The following is a 15,892-nucleotide window of genomic DNA, read 5'->3' on the forward strand; positions in this document are numbered from 1 at the left end:
CAGCGGAATCCGTTAAAGCAGAGGTCTCATGCGGCCCCTGAGGCAGTCATCTGCGGCCCGCGGTGCACCACATGTCTCACGCCCTGAGGCAGGTAGAAGGGGGAAGGCACGCAGCCATCCAGGAGTGCGCGATGGCTGTGTGTTCTGTGTGCACAGGAAGCGGGGGTGAGATCAGAGGAGAAGGAGGAGTCAGGGGGTCACATGATCAAGGGCCTCAGTGTATGCAGACCTCTGCTGTCTTTGTCTGTGCTGATTGTCATGGTGCTGGGTAAGTTTCTGTGTGGATCAGGAGGGGTTTACAAGGTGGATGTAGCAGAGCCGTGTGTGTACGAGGTGTGCGGAGCCGCGTGTGTACGAGGTGTACGGAGCGGAGCCGCGTGTGTACGAGGTGTACGGAGCGGAGCCGCGTGTGTACGAGGTGTACGGAGCGGAGCCGCTTGTGTGCGAGGTGTACGGAGCGGAGCCGCGTGTGTACGAGGTGTACGGAGCGGAGCCGCGTGTGTACGAGGTGTACGGAGCGGAGCCGCGTGTGTACGAGGTGTACGGAGCGGAGCCGCGTGTGTACGAGGTGTACGGAGCGGAGCCGCGTGTGTACGAGGTGTGCGGAGCCGCGTGTTTACGAGGTGTACGGAGCGGAGCCGCGTGTGTACGAGGTGTGCGGAGCGGAGCCGCGTGTGTACGAGGTGTACGGAGCGGAGCCGCGTGTGTACGAGGTTTGCGGAGCGGAGCCGCGTGTGTACGAGGTGTACGGAGCGGAGCCGCGTGTGTACGAGGTGTACGGAGCGGAGTCGCGTGTGTACGAGGTGTGCGGAGCGGAGCCGCGTGTGTACGAGGTGTGCGGAGCGGAGCCGCGTGTGTACGAGCTGTACGGAGCGGAGCCGCGTGTGTACGAGGTGTACGGAGCGGAGTCACGTGTGTACGTGGTGTACGGAGCGGAGTCGCGTGTGTACGCTCACATTAGAAGAGAGGAGTGCGCCGCTCCGTAGTGGCTGTGGTCCTGCCTGACGACATCCCTCTGGCGCTGTGTAATGACATCATGCCAGCGCGCAAAGAGTGGAGGCATGACTTTCCCCCCATTGCTGGATTGTGCAGGTGACAGTGGCTGTGCGTGTACAGCGAGATGATAGCACCGGCTGACATGCAGAGCCGACACTATCATCTGCTGAGGTAAGCTGTACATCGCAGCTGACATCCTATTTGAACGGCCACGATCGGTATTAGCACCGATCGCGGCCATTTAACCCCTTAGATACCGCTATCAATTGTGACTGTATTAAGTTTGAAAGGAATGCGGCCCGCCAGCTTTCTTTTTTTTATGTGCGGCCCATTTACTCTGCCGAGTTTGAGACCCCTGCGTTAAAGCGTTCCAGAGTTATTACCTCATAAAGTGACAGTGGTCAGAATGGTAAAAATTGGCCTGATCATTAAGTTGCAAATTGGCTCTGTCACTAAGTTAAAGGGACCAGACCATACAACCAAGTCATTACCATATACATTAAATTAACTCTAATTATCCACCTTGACCTCTTAAAACTTATATAAAATGCCACAATGTCATTATTGCCATACAGTGTGATTGCGGAGTAGTTTCTACTGATTTGAACAGGGATAAATCGATAACAATTACCCATATATTTCAGTATTACAGAAGATTAGATTATATGGATGGTTGGATGGGGAGGTAGATACACTACTGTAGAATAAATGGCCAGTATATAGGAGAGGACACTATAGACAATGTTACTATATATTCCAGTGCTGGGCTATTAATTTTCCCAAGGGGCTACATGAGAGACCGTGACTGTTGTGGAGGGCAGAACCAATAGGCTTAAATTCATTCTGCTCAATATTAATATTACAGTTGGCTACTGGCATTACTGTGATTGGACGGCCACATTGCGCCACTGGGTCTTAGGGCCCCATCACACATAGCGACGCACCAGCGATCCCGACAACGATATTACCTTGTCAGGATCACTGGTGCATCGCTACACGATCACTGGTGAGCTGTCAAACAGGCAGCTTCACCAGCGACACAGAGTAACAAGCGACGCACGTCGCTTAGTTACCCACTGTGTACCTTAGTTACCAACGCGCGCCGCTTAGAAACCCGACGTTTACCTTAGTTACCAGCACGCAGCGATGCGTGCTGGCCAGCGGGAGACCATCGATCAAAAAAATGTCCAGGCTATTCCAGGACGATCAGCGATAACCGGCAGGGGGGCCGGTCGCTGGTTAGTGTCACACACAGCGATCTCGCTGGTGAGATTGCTGTTGCGTAGCAAAACTTGTGACTCGGCAGCGATCTCGCTAGCGAGATCGCTATATGTGATGGGGGCTTAATATAAGACACGATGATGTGATGCTCGGCATAATCTCCTCTGGAAGAATTTAAGGGAGAGTTGATCTAGGAGGGAGAGCTTAGATTAGAGCAAGCATATAGGCAGTGTTTAATTACTATTTCTGCACTTGTATACCGCTGCTACACCCTGAAAACAAAAGTCGTTTTCAGGGCTCCATACTGTGATTTCTCTAGTAAAACTGCTGTTATCTGCATTAAGTGTAGGGAGAGCTGGTGGAGGAGGGATAGTTTTGGATTAGCAGCATAAGGCAGGGTTTATTCCCTTACCCTCCTACCATAGGTATACTGCGGCTGTATCCTAAAATCAAAAGTCCTTTTCAAGGCTACATATTGTCTTTTCACCATTAATAACGGAAAATTCGCAAACATATACTATATACCTAATTTAAAAAAGCACAAGGCGTGGAGTAAGGGACAAGGAAGTTTACGTGACCTTTCCCGGCGCCTGCGAACTGCAGTACTTTACTCTGCCCTCAACAGCAGAGGAGCTGAGGGAGAAGCAAGGAGGAGAACATCATTGTATGAAAATGGGAGGTGCCGGACCAGACCGCGACACCCACCGCCCCCGCCCCCCCGGTAAGTATAATCTAACGTGTTTTTCTTATCTTTCAGGTTACATCGGGGGCTTATCTACAGCATTACAGAATGCTGTAGATAAGCCCCTGATGGTGGTGACAGCAGCTGATAGGGAAAAATGGGGTGACTGATTCCCTTTAAGTCAACAAGTCAGGAGGTCCAGAGTATGGAAGTGGAACATGAGGTGGTGGACGATGAATTCCCTGACCCCATATGGGAAGGTCAGGCTGTATTTGCCACTAGGCACTGGAGGGCTGGTGCCTAGGGTGCTGGGCTGCAGGGGGCGGCACCAAGACATGGAAGAGAATGTTTTTGTTTTGTTTTTTTTAACCTCCCCCCCTCCATTAGGCAATCCAGGAAATCTGTTGTCTTTTCGGAGTGGGGGGAGGGTCAGTGTCAGGAGGGGGCAGGGGCGCATCTCCATATTGCGCAGCATCATGGGGGAGTGGGAATCGCAGCGTGCACACGTGGCTGCAGCCATGGCCGTCTTCAGCAGTGTGCACGCAGTAGTGAGAGGGGGCAGCTCCTGGCACACAACTAAGGCTACTTTCAGACTAGCGTTCTGAGGCGCAGCACAGGGCCGCCGCTAAGCTCCACCCCCGGCCGCGTCTCCTCCGGTCAGCTCCTATGATCGCATGACACTGCATGCGATCATCGTACCCTATATTTAGCGTTGGGTACGCTGGCCTGTAGTGCGAATATAAAAATGGCTATTTTTGAGTCCATATTGAAATATAAAGAATGCATTCAGACCATGACAGAGCTGCATTTCTGGTCAAACAGTTACAGACCAAGACAATGCTCATCTTGAGAACTATTGTTTATTACCTGAAACCATTTCACTTCACAAACAGTTCTATGTTTATCTATATTTGTTGTTTGTCAATGTAAAACATTAAGGTTTATTTAACCTCTGTCTGTGGTGGTTTTATCTAAAACCATGTGGCTTTTATATTGTAAGGGTTTATGACCCATTGTCTGATGATGCCGTGTTATCAGTTTCATCCAATCTTGAAAGCCAGCCACTTGAAGAGATGGGATGAAGCTAAAGTTACACATAAGTGTAATTTAGTATATAAGGCCAGAGAAACATGACTAAGACAGAAGCACAACTTGGATACCTATACACACATGTACAGTGTTGATACCTGCATAATTGGGGACGCCCATGCAGTGTATTGAATCTCCCAGGGGTTCTCTTTCTTGGCGTTGCTTCTCTGATATTCCAAGCGGATGATGTTTAAAAGCCTCTTGGTGATTGGTGATGTGAGTATATTGTATATAGTTAACCTTTATATGTATTCAATCTTTATATGTACTTAACCTGGACCCGTAGAAGCGAGCAATCGCGAAACAGCCGTTGTTCGGCACCTCCCTCCCCTAGCATTCCTCTAACGTCCTGCATGTCCACATATCTGTTGATGGAATTCATGTGAAATAAAGACGCACAGTTTTTCAGCTTCATTGGTGAGTGCTGCATATTCTTTCTTTTTTCATTTCATATTGAAATATTCATGTTTTTTCATGCAAGCACCTCCGTTTTTGACAGAAATATATACCGCAATACTTCAGATAAATAGCTCCGTCTGTTAACCCCTTCACCCCCAAGGGTGGTTTGCACGTTCATGACCGGGCCAATTTTTACAATTCTGACCACTGTACCTTTATGAGGTCATAACTCTCGAACGCTTCCATGGATCCCGGTGATTCTGACATTGTTTTCTCGTGACATATTGTACTTCATGTTAGTGGTAAAATTTCATTCAAATAACTTGCGTTTATTTGTGAGAAAAACGGAAATTTGGCGAAAATTTTGAAAATTTCGCAATTTTCCAACTTTGAATTTTTATGCCCTTAAATCACAGAGATAAGGCACACAAAAAACTTGATAACTAACATTTCCCACATGTTTACTTTACATCAGCACAATTTTGGAACCAAAATTTTTTTTTGTTAGGAAGTTATAAGGGTTAAAAGTTGACCAGCGATTTCTCATTTTTACAACACCATTTTATTTTTAGGACCACATCACATTTGAAGCCACTTTGAGGGGTCTATATGATAGAAAATACACAAAAGTGACACCATTCTAAAAACTGCACCCCTTAAGGTGCTCAAAACCACATTCAAGAAGTTTATTAACCCTTTAGGTGCGTCACAGGAATTTTTTTGAATATTTAAAAAAAAATGAACATCTAACTTTTTTTCATAAAAAAAATACTTCAGGTTCAATTTTTTTTATTTTACCAAGGGTAACAGGAGAAATTGAACTGCAAAAGTTATTGTGCAATTTGTCCTGAGTACGCAGATACCTGATATGTGGGGGGGAACGACTGTTTCGGCGCATGGCAGAGCTCAGAATGGAAGGAGCGCCGTTTGACTTTTTCAATGCAAAATTGGCTGGAATTCAGATTGGACGCCATGTCACGTTTGGAGAGTCCCTGATGTACCTAAACAGTGGAAACCCCCTACAAGTGACCCCATTTTGGAAACTAGACCCCCCAAGGAACTTATCTAGATATGTGGTGAGAACTTTGAACCCACAAGGGCTTTACAGAAGTTTATAACGTACAGCGGTACAATTAAAAAATCATATTTTTTCCACAAAAATGATCTTTTCACCCCAATTTTTATTTTCCCAAGGGTAACAGGACCCTAAAAGTTATTGTGCAATTTGTCCTGAGTACGCTGATACCCCACATGTGGGGGTAAACCACTATTTGGGCGCATGGCAGAGCTCGGAAGGGAAGCAGCGCCATTTGACGTTTTTGGCTGGAATTGAGATCGGACACCATGTCGCGTTTGGAAAACCCCTGATGTACCAAAACAGTGGAAACCCCCCACAAATGACACCATTTTGGAAACTAGACCCCCTAAGGAACTTATCTAGATGTGTGGTGAGAACTTTGAACCCCCATGGGCTTCACAGAAGTTTATAACATAAAGCCATACAATTAAAAAATCATATTTTTTAAACAAAAATGATCTTTTCACCCTCAATTTTTATTTTTCCAAGGGTAACAGGACCCTAAAAGTTATTGTGCAATTTGTCCTGAGTACGCTGATACCCCACATGTGGGGGTAAACCACTATTTGGGCGCATGGCAGAGCTCGGAAGGGAAGCAGCGCCATTTGACGTTTTTGGCTGGAATTGAGATCGGACACCATGTCGCGTTTGGAAAACCCCTGATGTACCAAAACAGTGGAAACCCCCCACAAATGACACCATTTTGGAAACTAGACCCCCTAAGGAACTTATCTAGATGTGTGGTGAGAACTTTGAACCCCCATGGGCTTCACAGAAGTTTATAACATAAAGCCATACAATTAAAAAATCATATTTTTTCCACAAAAATGATCTTTTCACCCTCAATTCTTATTTTTCCAAGGGTAACAGGACCCTAAAAGTTATTGTGCAATTTGTCCTGAGTACGCTGATACCCCACATGTGGGGGTAAACCACTATTTGGGGGCATGGCAGAGCTCGGAAGGGAAGCAGCGCCATTTGACGTTTTTGGCTGGAATTGAGATCGGACACCATGTCGCATTTGGAAAACTCCTGATGTACCAAAACAGTGGAACCCCCCACAAATGACACCATTTTGGAAACTAGACCCCCTAAGGAACTTATCTAGATGTGTGGTGAGCACTTTGACCCCCCCAGTGCTTCACAGAAGTTTACAACGCCCGGGCGTGAAAATAAAAAATTCGTATTTTTTCCACAAACATGATCTTTTAGTCACCATTTTTTTATTTTCCCAAGGGTACCAGGAGAAATTGGACCCCAAAAGTTGTTGTCCAATTTGTCCTGAGTATGCTGATACCCCATATGTGGGAGAAAACTACTGTATGGGCACACGTCGGGGCTCGGAAGGGAAGTAGTGACGTTTTGGAATGCAGACTTTGATGGAATGGTCTGCGGGTGTGATATTGCCTTTGGAGAGCCCCTAATGTACCTAAACAGTGGAAACCCCCCACAAATGACACCATTTTGTAAACTAGACCCCCCAAGGAACTTATCTAGATGTGTGGTGAGCACTTTGACCCCCCCAGTGCTTCACAGAAGTTTACAACGCCCGGGCGTGAAAATAAAAAATTCGTATTTTTTCCACAAACATGATCTTTTAGTCACCATTTTTTTATTTTCCCAAGGGTACCAGGAGAAATTGGACCCCAAAAGTTGTTTTCCAATTTGTCCTGAGTACGCTGCTACCCCATATGTGGGAGAAAACTACTGTATGGGCACACGTCAGGGCTCGGAAGGGAAGTAGTGACGTTTTGGAATGCAGACTTTGATGGAATGGTCTGCGGGTGTCATGTTGCCTTTGGAGAGCCCCTAATGTACCTAAACAGTGGAAACCCCCCACAAATGACACCATTTTGTAAACTAGACCCCCCAAGGAACTTATCTAGATGTGTGGTGAGCACTTTGACCCCCCCAGTGCTTCACAGAAGTTTACAACGCCCGGGCGTGAAAATAAAAAATTCGTATTTTTTCCACAAACATGATCTTTTAGTCACCATTTTTTTTATTTTCCCAAGGGTACCAGGAGAAATTGGACCCCAAAAGTTGTTGTCCAATTTGTCCTGAGTACGCTGACACCCCATATGTGGGAGAAAACTACTGTATGGACACACGTCGGGGCTCGGAAGGGAAGCAGTGACGTTTTGGAACGCAGACTTTGATGGAATGGTCTGCGGTTGTCATGTGCGTTTGGAGAGCCCCTGATGTACCTAAACTATTGAAACTCCCCACAAGTGACCCCATTTTGGACACTAGACCCCCCACGGAACTTATCTAGATGTGTGGTGAGCACTTTGAACCCCCAAGTGCTTCACAGAAGTTTATAACACTCGGACGTGAAAATAAAAAAATCATTTTTTTTCCACAAAAATGATATTTTTGCCCCCAATTTTTTATTTTCCTAAGGGTAACAGGAGAAATTGGACCCCAAAAATTGTTTTGCAATTTGTCCTGAGTAGGCTGATACCCTACATGAGGGGGTAAAACACTGTTTGGGCGCATAGCAGAGCTTGGAAGGGAAGGAGCACCATTTGACTTTTTCAACTCAGAATTGGCTGGAATTGAGATCAGACGCCATGTTGCATTTGGAGAGCCCCTGATGTGCCCAAACAGTGGAAACCCCCAATTCTAACTCCAACCCGAACCCCAACACGCCCCTAACCCTAGCCCTAACCCTAGCCCTAACCCTAGCCCTAACCCTAGCCCTAACCCTAGCCCTAACCCTAGCCCTAACCCTAACCCTAGCCCTAACCCTAGCCCTAACCCTAACCTAACCCTACCCCAACACACCCCTAGCCCTAACCCTAGCCCTAACCCTAATGGAAAAATGGAAATAAATACATTTTTTTTATTTTATTATTTTTCCCTAACTAAAGGGGTGATAACGGGGGGTTTGATTTACTATTTATGGCGGTTTTTATGTTTGGCGGCTGTCGCACGCTAAAAGACGCTTTTTATTGTAAAAATAGTTTTTGCATCACCACATATTGAGAGCTATAATTTTTCCGTATTTTGACCCACCGAGTCATGTGAGGTCTTATTTTTTGCGGGACGAGTTGACGTTTTTATTGGTACCATTTTCGGGCACGTGAAATTTTTTGATCGCTTTTTATTCCGATTTTTGGGACGCAGAATGAACAAAAACCAGCGTTTCATGAATTTCTTTTGGGGGGGGTGCGTTTACACCGTTCCGCGTGCGGTAAAATTGATAAAGCGCTTTTATTCTTCGGGTCAGTACGGTTACAGCGATACCTCATTTAGGTTTTTTTTATGTTTTTGTCGGTTTTATGCAATGAAAACTATTTTATATAAAAAATAATTATTTTTGCATCGCTTTATTCTGCGAGTTATAACTTTTTTATTTTTTTGCTGATGATGCTGTGTGGCGGCTTGTTTTTTGCGGGACAAGATGACGTTTTCAGCGGTACCATGGATATTTATATGCGTCTTTTTGATCTCGCGTTATTGCACTTTTTGTTTGGCGGTATGATAATAAATCATTATTTTTTGCTTCGTTTTTTATTTTTATTTTTTAAGGGGTTCGCTAAAGGGGTTAACTAATGGGACAGTTTTATAGGGCAGGTCGTTACGGACGCGGCGATACCTAATATGTGTACATTTATTGTTTTTTTTTTTTATTATTTTAAAAAAATGAATTTATTGGGGAATATTTTTTTTTTTTTTTACTAATTTATTTGGCGATTTTTTTTAATTTATTTTTACACTTTTTTTTAAATTTTTTTTTACTTTATTACATAGTCCCAGGTGGGACATCACTGTCCTGTGACAGATCGCTGATCTGTCACATCACAGATCACTGTGACAGATCAGCAATCTGTCACAGGCAGTGCACAAGGCTTCCTCATGCCTGCGCTTTGCAGGCACTGAGGAAGCCAGCTTCCCCAGGCCCCCGAAGGCCCCCGTCGCCATCTTGGATTCGGGGGCCTGGAGGATAGGAGTCCCCCGCAGCAGCGCTGCACATTGCGCTGCCGTGGGGGGCTCAGGGAAGCACGGAGGGAGCCCCCTCCCTGCCGATGCTTCCCTTTAACTCCCGGTACACCGCGATCGCGTTTGATCGCGGTGTGCAAGGGGTTAATGTGTCGGGGGCGGTCCGTGACCGCCCCTGACACATTGTGCCGGGTGTCAGCTGTGATAATCAGCTGACACCCGGCCGCGATCAGCGGCGCTCACCACGTGGGCGCCGCTGATCGCGGTAGACGTACTATCCCGTCCCCGGTCATACGGGCCCGGGTACCGTGGACGGGATAGTACGTCTCATGTCAGGAAGGGGTTAATGTGGTGATTTGTGTGCCCTAGTTTGCCGTTCATCTGTTTGCTCTTTGCTGGGATACTGTATATAGTTAACCTTTATATGTACTTAACCTTTGTATCTTAAAATATACAAAAGTATACGCAATCATACTATTTAATAATATAATTCCTTTAATTTTGTGCTTTGTAATAAAATTGCTGTATATCGCAAGTAGTAGCCTTCTTTAAAGCCGTATCCAAACCTTAGTGTTAAAAACTTGGCAATACATGGCCGTTCGCTGGTATGATTTTGCCAGCGCTTGCGCCCTTTTGGCGTTGCGCCGAGCGCACAAAAACGCACCGTGTTGCATTTTGATAGATAGATATATGGGATAGATAGATATGGGATACATGGGCGGACATCCCGCCGGTTCAACCCGTGCGACTGCATCGGGGCCCAGAGCCTCCAAGGGGCCCTGCAAGGCGGCTAATGATGAGGACAATCTGGCCCGAGACTCTGGAGGCCCCTGGCCAGATTGCCCTCATGTGCAGCGGCGGGCAGGGAGCGAACCAAGCAGCTCCGCTGCCTGCAAGAGAAAATAGCAGGAACGGAGCTACAAGGATCCATCCTGCTTCCTGCCCGGAGGCTGCGCTTCCTGTCTCTGACACAGAGAGGAGCGCGCCGCTGAATGACGTCATCATTCAGCGGCCGCTGCTGTGCCAGAGTGAGGAAGCACGGGTGATGCTGCGGACAGGTGAGAGGAGAGAGGTGGTGTCTGTCTGTGTGTGTGATTGTGTGTGTGTGTGTCTGTGTGTGTGTGTAGGTGGAGCCTGGCCCTGGAGGAGAGAAGGCAATGATATGATGGGGGCATGAGGAGAAGGCCGTGATGGGGAGAGAAGGGCATGATGGGGGTGATGGAGAGAATGCATTAATGGGATCATGGGAATGATGGAGAGAAGGCAGTGATGGGGTGATGGAGAAGGCAATGATGGGGGTGATGGAGAAGGCAATGATGGGGGTGATGGAGAAGGCAATGATGGGGGTGATGGAGAAGGCAATGATGGGAGTGATGGAGAGAAGGCCGTGATGGGTTGACGGCGAATGCCATGATGTGGTGATGGGAGAAGGCCATGATGGGGTGATGGAGAAGGCAGTGATGGGAGTGACGGGGAGAAGGCAATGATGGGAGTGATGGAGAGAACGCAATGATGGGGGTGAAGGAGAAGGCCATGATGGGGGTGCTGGAGAAGGCAATGATGGGAGTGATGGGGAGAAGGCAATGATGGGAGTTATGAGGAGAAGGTAATGATGGGGGTGATGGGGAGGGCAATGATGGGGTGGTAGGGGAGAAGGCAATGATGGAGGTGGTGGAAAGGGTAATGAGGGGGTGGTGGGGTGAAAAATAAATGATAATGGGGGTGGGGGAGAGTGCAATGATGGAGGTGGTGGAATGGGCAATGATGAGAATGGGAGTGGTGGGGAGAAGGCAAAGATAGTGGTGGTGGAGAAGGCAATGATGGAGGTGGTGAAGATGGCAATGATAGGGTGGGAGAGAGGAAAATAATGGGATGCAGGGGGGAGGAGGACAATGAGGGGTATGGGGGGTGATTGGGATGGGAGGAAGGGGGACTTATAATGGCCATAGGAACAAGGGGAGGTGGAGGAAGACATTATCACTTATTATGTCTAACACAGTCCCTTAGTATATAATGTACTCACTTACTATGTCTAACACAGTCCCTTAGTATATAGTGTACGTACTTATTATGTGTAACACAGTCCCTTAGCATATAGTGTACGTGCTTATTATGTATATCACAGTCTCTTAGCATATGTTGTACTCAATAATTCTGTATAACACCATCCTTAGTTACATATTTTCCTCTTTTATTGTGTATAACACCATCCCTTATTACGTACCATCCTCTCTAGTTACAGTATATATGGTGCCGTCCCTTATTATACAGCTTCCTCTGCTGTTATGTATAGTGCTGTCTCTTACATAGTGTATTCTTGTTAATTTTGCTATTCACAGTGCCCTCTTTTATAACATGGTCCCCTCTCTTTTTAGATATAAAATGACTGCTGATCGAGGAGCCGGTGACCAGACTACAAGTCCATCAGCTCCTCCATTAGAAAGGAAGCTTTCCCATGCTCCATCAGCCATCATTGCATTATACAGCTAACAAGACAGGACGGTATGTAATAAAAAACAGGGGTCTATATAATCCAATATGTAAGGGACGGTGCTGTACATAAAAAGAGAGGGTACTGTAAAAGGGACAGCAATATACATAATAAAGGAGACTATGTAATATGTATACGTGTATGCGTGTGTGGATATATATATATATATATATATATGTGTATATATAATATATAAAGCTCAATGTGTGTGTGTGTATGTCCGGGATTGGCATCTGCACTGTCGCAGCTACAGCCACAAAATTTTGCAGTCACACGTCTGGACCCCGAGAGCGTCATAGGCTATGTTGTGAGGCGAAATTTTAACCCCACACGTTCAAATTCACCAAACAATTTTGCCCCTATGTACATAATGGAGAAAAAGTGTATGCATGTATGTATGTTTGTGTGTATGTCCGGGATTGGCATCTGCACCGTGACAGCTACAGCCACAAAATTTTGCACAGTCACACGTCTGGTCCCCGAGAGCGTCATAGGCTATGTTGTGAGGAGAAATTTTAACCCCGTGCGTTCCAATTCACCAAACAATTTTGCCTATTATTTTTATCATTTCTATGGTGTTATCGTCCTGTAAAGCTGCAAATAACACAATTTATTACCGTGCCAACACAGACCACCCTCTGACACAGACTGCAGGGGGAGCCCAGTATCACACAGGATAGGAGTAGATACACGGCTCAGCAGTCAGTATCACACAGGATAAGGTTAGATACATGGCTCAGCAGATGGTTTCACACAGGATAGGATTAGATACACTGCTCAGCGGTCAGTATCACACAGGATATGATTAGATACACAGCTCAGCAGTCAGTATCACACAGGAGAGGATTAGACACACGGCTCAGCAGTCAGTATCACACAGGAGAGGATTAGACACACGGCTGAGCAGTCAGTATCACACAGGATAAGGTTAGATACATGGCTCAGCAGATGGTTTCACACAGGATAGGATTAGATACACTGCTCAGCACACAGTATCACACAGAATTGGATTAGATACACGGCTCAGCAGACAGTATCACACAGAATAGGATTAGATACATGGCTCTGCAGTCAGTATCACACAGCATAGGATTAAATACACAACTCAGCAGTCAGTATCACACAGGACAGGAATAGATACACGGCTCAGCAGACGGTATCACAGAGGATAGGATTAGATACACAGCTCAGCACACAGTATCACACAGAATTGGATTAGATACACGGCTCAGCAGACAGTAACACACATGATAGGATTAGGTACACGGCTCAGCAGTCAGTATCACACAGAATAGGATTAGATACATGGCTCTGCAGTCAGTATCACACAGGATAGGATTAAATACACAACTCAGCAGTCAGTATCACACAGGACAGGAATAGATACACGGCTCAGCAGACGGTATCACAGAGGATAGGATTAGATACACAGCTCAGCACACAGTATCACACAGAATTGGATTAGATACACGGCTCAGCAGACAGTATCACACAGAATAGGATTAGATACACGGCTCTGCAGTCAGTATCACACAGGATAGGATAAGATACACGGCTCAGCAGTCAGTATCATACAGGATAGGATTAGATACACGGCTGAGCAGTCAGTAACACACATGATAGGATTAGGTACACGGCTCAGCAGTCAGTATCACACAGGATAGGATTAGATACACTGCTCAGCAGTCAGTATCACACAGTATAGGATTAGATACACGGCTGAGCAATCAGTAACACACAATAGGATTAGATATACACAGCTCAGCAGAAAGTACCACACAGGAGAGGATTAGGTACACAGCTCAGCAGATATCACACAGGATAGGATTAGATACACATGTTGTTTATCAAAAGGCTGAAAATAAAATACTATCAGTACTTGGGTAATCATTTAATTAATTTGTGTTGCAAATCTGTAGTGTTGAATATATGATGTGAAATGTTTTTATGTGCAATATATTCATTATAATTTGTTATAACTAACCTCAGTTGGTTACTATACCCAGGCAACGCCGGGCTCTTCAGCTAGTATGTATATATATATATATATATATATATATATATATATTTAGCTTTGTCGCTATAAAAGGAAGGGGGCCCAGGCACATTTCTTGCACAGGGGCCCCAAGCTGTCAGTGTCCTCCCCTGATGGGATAGATAGATTGATAGATAGTCAGATATGGGATAGATACATAGATATATCTATCCATATATGAATAGATATATCCATAGATATATCTATACATATATCCATTTAAAAAAAAAAAAAAAAAATGGTGTGGGCTCCCGCGCAATTTTCTGTGCCAGAGGGGGAAAGCCAATGGCTGGGAGCCAATATTTGTAGCCTAGGAAGGGGGTAATACCCATGGCCCCTTCCCAGGCTTTGAATATCAGCCCGCAGCTGTTTGCTTATCCTTTACTGGCTATTAAAATAGGGGGACCCCCCAAAAAATGAAGTGGGGTCCCCCTATATTTTATAGCCAGAAAAGCCTACGCAGACAGCTGCGGGCTAATATTCATAGCCTAGGAAGAGGCCATGGATATTGGACCCCCCTGGCTACAAATACCAGCCCGCAGCCGCCCCAGAAATGGCGCATCTATAAGGTGCCTCAATTCTGGAACTTAGCCCCTCTCTTCCCACTCCCGTGTAGTGGTGGGATATGGGGTAATAAGGGGTTAATGTCACCTTGCTATTGTAAGGTGACATTAAGCCCAGTTAATAATGGAGAGACGTCAATAAGACACCTATCCATTATTAATCTTATATAAATAAAGAGTTAAAAAACCACACACATAAGAATTAAGTATTTTAATTATATAAAACACAACACCGTTTTCATATTTTTATTGCACGCCCACATCCAAACGACACCTTCGGTCTCCTATAATGAAAAGTAAAAAAATAAAGCAACCGTATACTCCCTGTCCGACGCAGTCCAATTAATAACAAGTGTCCCACGACGATCTCCCCTCCAGAACAGTGACATCAGGTGATGTCACTGCTCTATAGGGCCTCCCAGTGATGAACTGACAGGAGTGTTGTGAATTCTCTCTCTGGCTTCCCTCTGGTGATTACTGAAGATAGTGGAGCTGGTCAGATTGAGAGCTCTCTTTCTGTGCTCCCTCTGGTGGTTACTGGAGGTAGTGAAGCTGGTCTGATTGACAGAGACCTGCCACCTGATAATGAGGAAGACGATTGGAGATCTGGGGTTTCTGATTGGGATTTAAGACAGCTGACTCCCTCTATCAATGCTGGTGATTTTCTTCTTGTGCCTCCTGAGGTCTGATGTCTCCTGCTCTTTCCCTGCATGTTCAGCTAAGTGGTTCATTTGCTATTCTGTTTGCATTTTATCTGGTTTTGTTTATCTCTGCTTTGTGCGGGTCAGCTAGCTCCGACTGTGGCTGTGCTGAATCACCGCCCATATGTTACTGCATGTACCAGTTTGTTTTGTCCCCTTTTTTATTGGTCTCTTTTTACTTTGCTTTCAGAATATACCAGAGTGCTGATTAGTGGGGGCGAAGTCGTGCAACTTCAGTGTTTTTGTGCAGCAGATGTGTTGGACTTTTTTGCAGGGTTTTTTGCATGATTGCAGACAGTGTCTTTCCTTTCCTGTCCTGTCTAGTCAGTGTGGGCCCCATAGTTTGCTCAGTCAATTTTTCTGCCTGCGTTTGTGTTTTCATCTTGTCTCACCGACAATATATGTTTGGGGGCTATCTATTCCTTTGGGGTCTGCTCCGGGGCAGTTTAGATTTCCCCTTTCTTGCTTTAGGCTTAGTTAGCTCTCCGGCTGTGCCGAGGCATCTAGGATCATCGTAGGTACGCTCCACGGCTACTGCTAGTTGTGTGGACAGGATCAGGGGTCTGCATCCGCTTAGTTACCAAACTCTCTGGTTTTGTGTGGCTTAGCCTGGGCCTGCTATCCTCAGCGGTGACCCATTCATAACACAGGAGACAATGCCTCCTGCAGTGCATCACTGAGGTACCTGAGTT

General features: G+C 45.8%; 1 long non-coding RNA gene across 1 annotated transcript in view; it reads left to right on the forward strand.

Annotated features, from left to right (window-relative positions):
- Positions 1-3,654: 3,654 nt before the first annotated feature.
- LOC141091830 (uncharacterized) overlaps positions 3,655-15,892 on the forward strand; it is an 83,209-nt gene continuing 70,971 nt past the window's right edge. The window contains exons 1-2 of the long non-coding RNA XR_012232597.1: positions 3,655-4,405; positions 11,786-11,912. This is a non-coding gene — a long non-coding RNA (uncharacterized lncRNA). The remainder of the gene's footprint in view (positions 4,406-11,785; positions 11,913-15,892) is intronic.

The sequence above is a fragment of the Dendrobates tinctorius genome, unplaced genomic scaffold (assembly GCF_039654945.1).
Source record: "Dendrobates tinctorius isolate UK_male_01 unplaced genomic scaffold, ASM3965494v1 ptg000056l, whole genome shotgun sequence".
In the NCBI taxonomy this organism is placed as follows: Eukaryota; Metazoa; Chordata; class Amphibia; order Anura; family Dendrobatidae; genus Dendrobates; species Dendrobates tinctorius.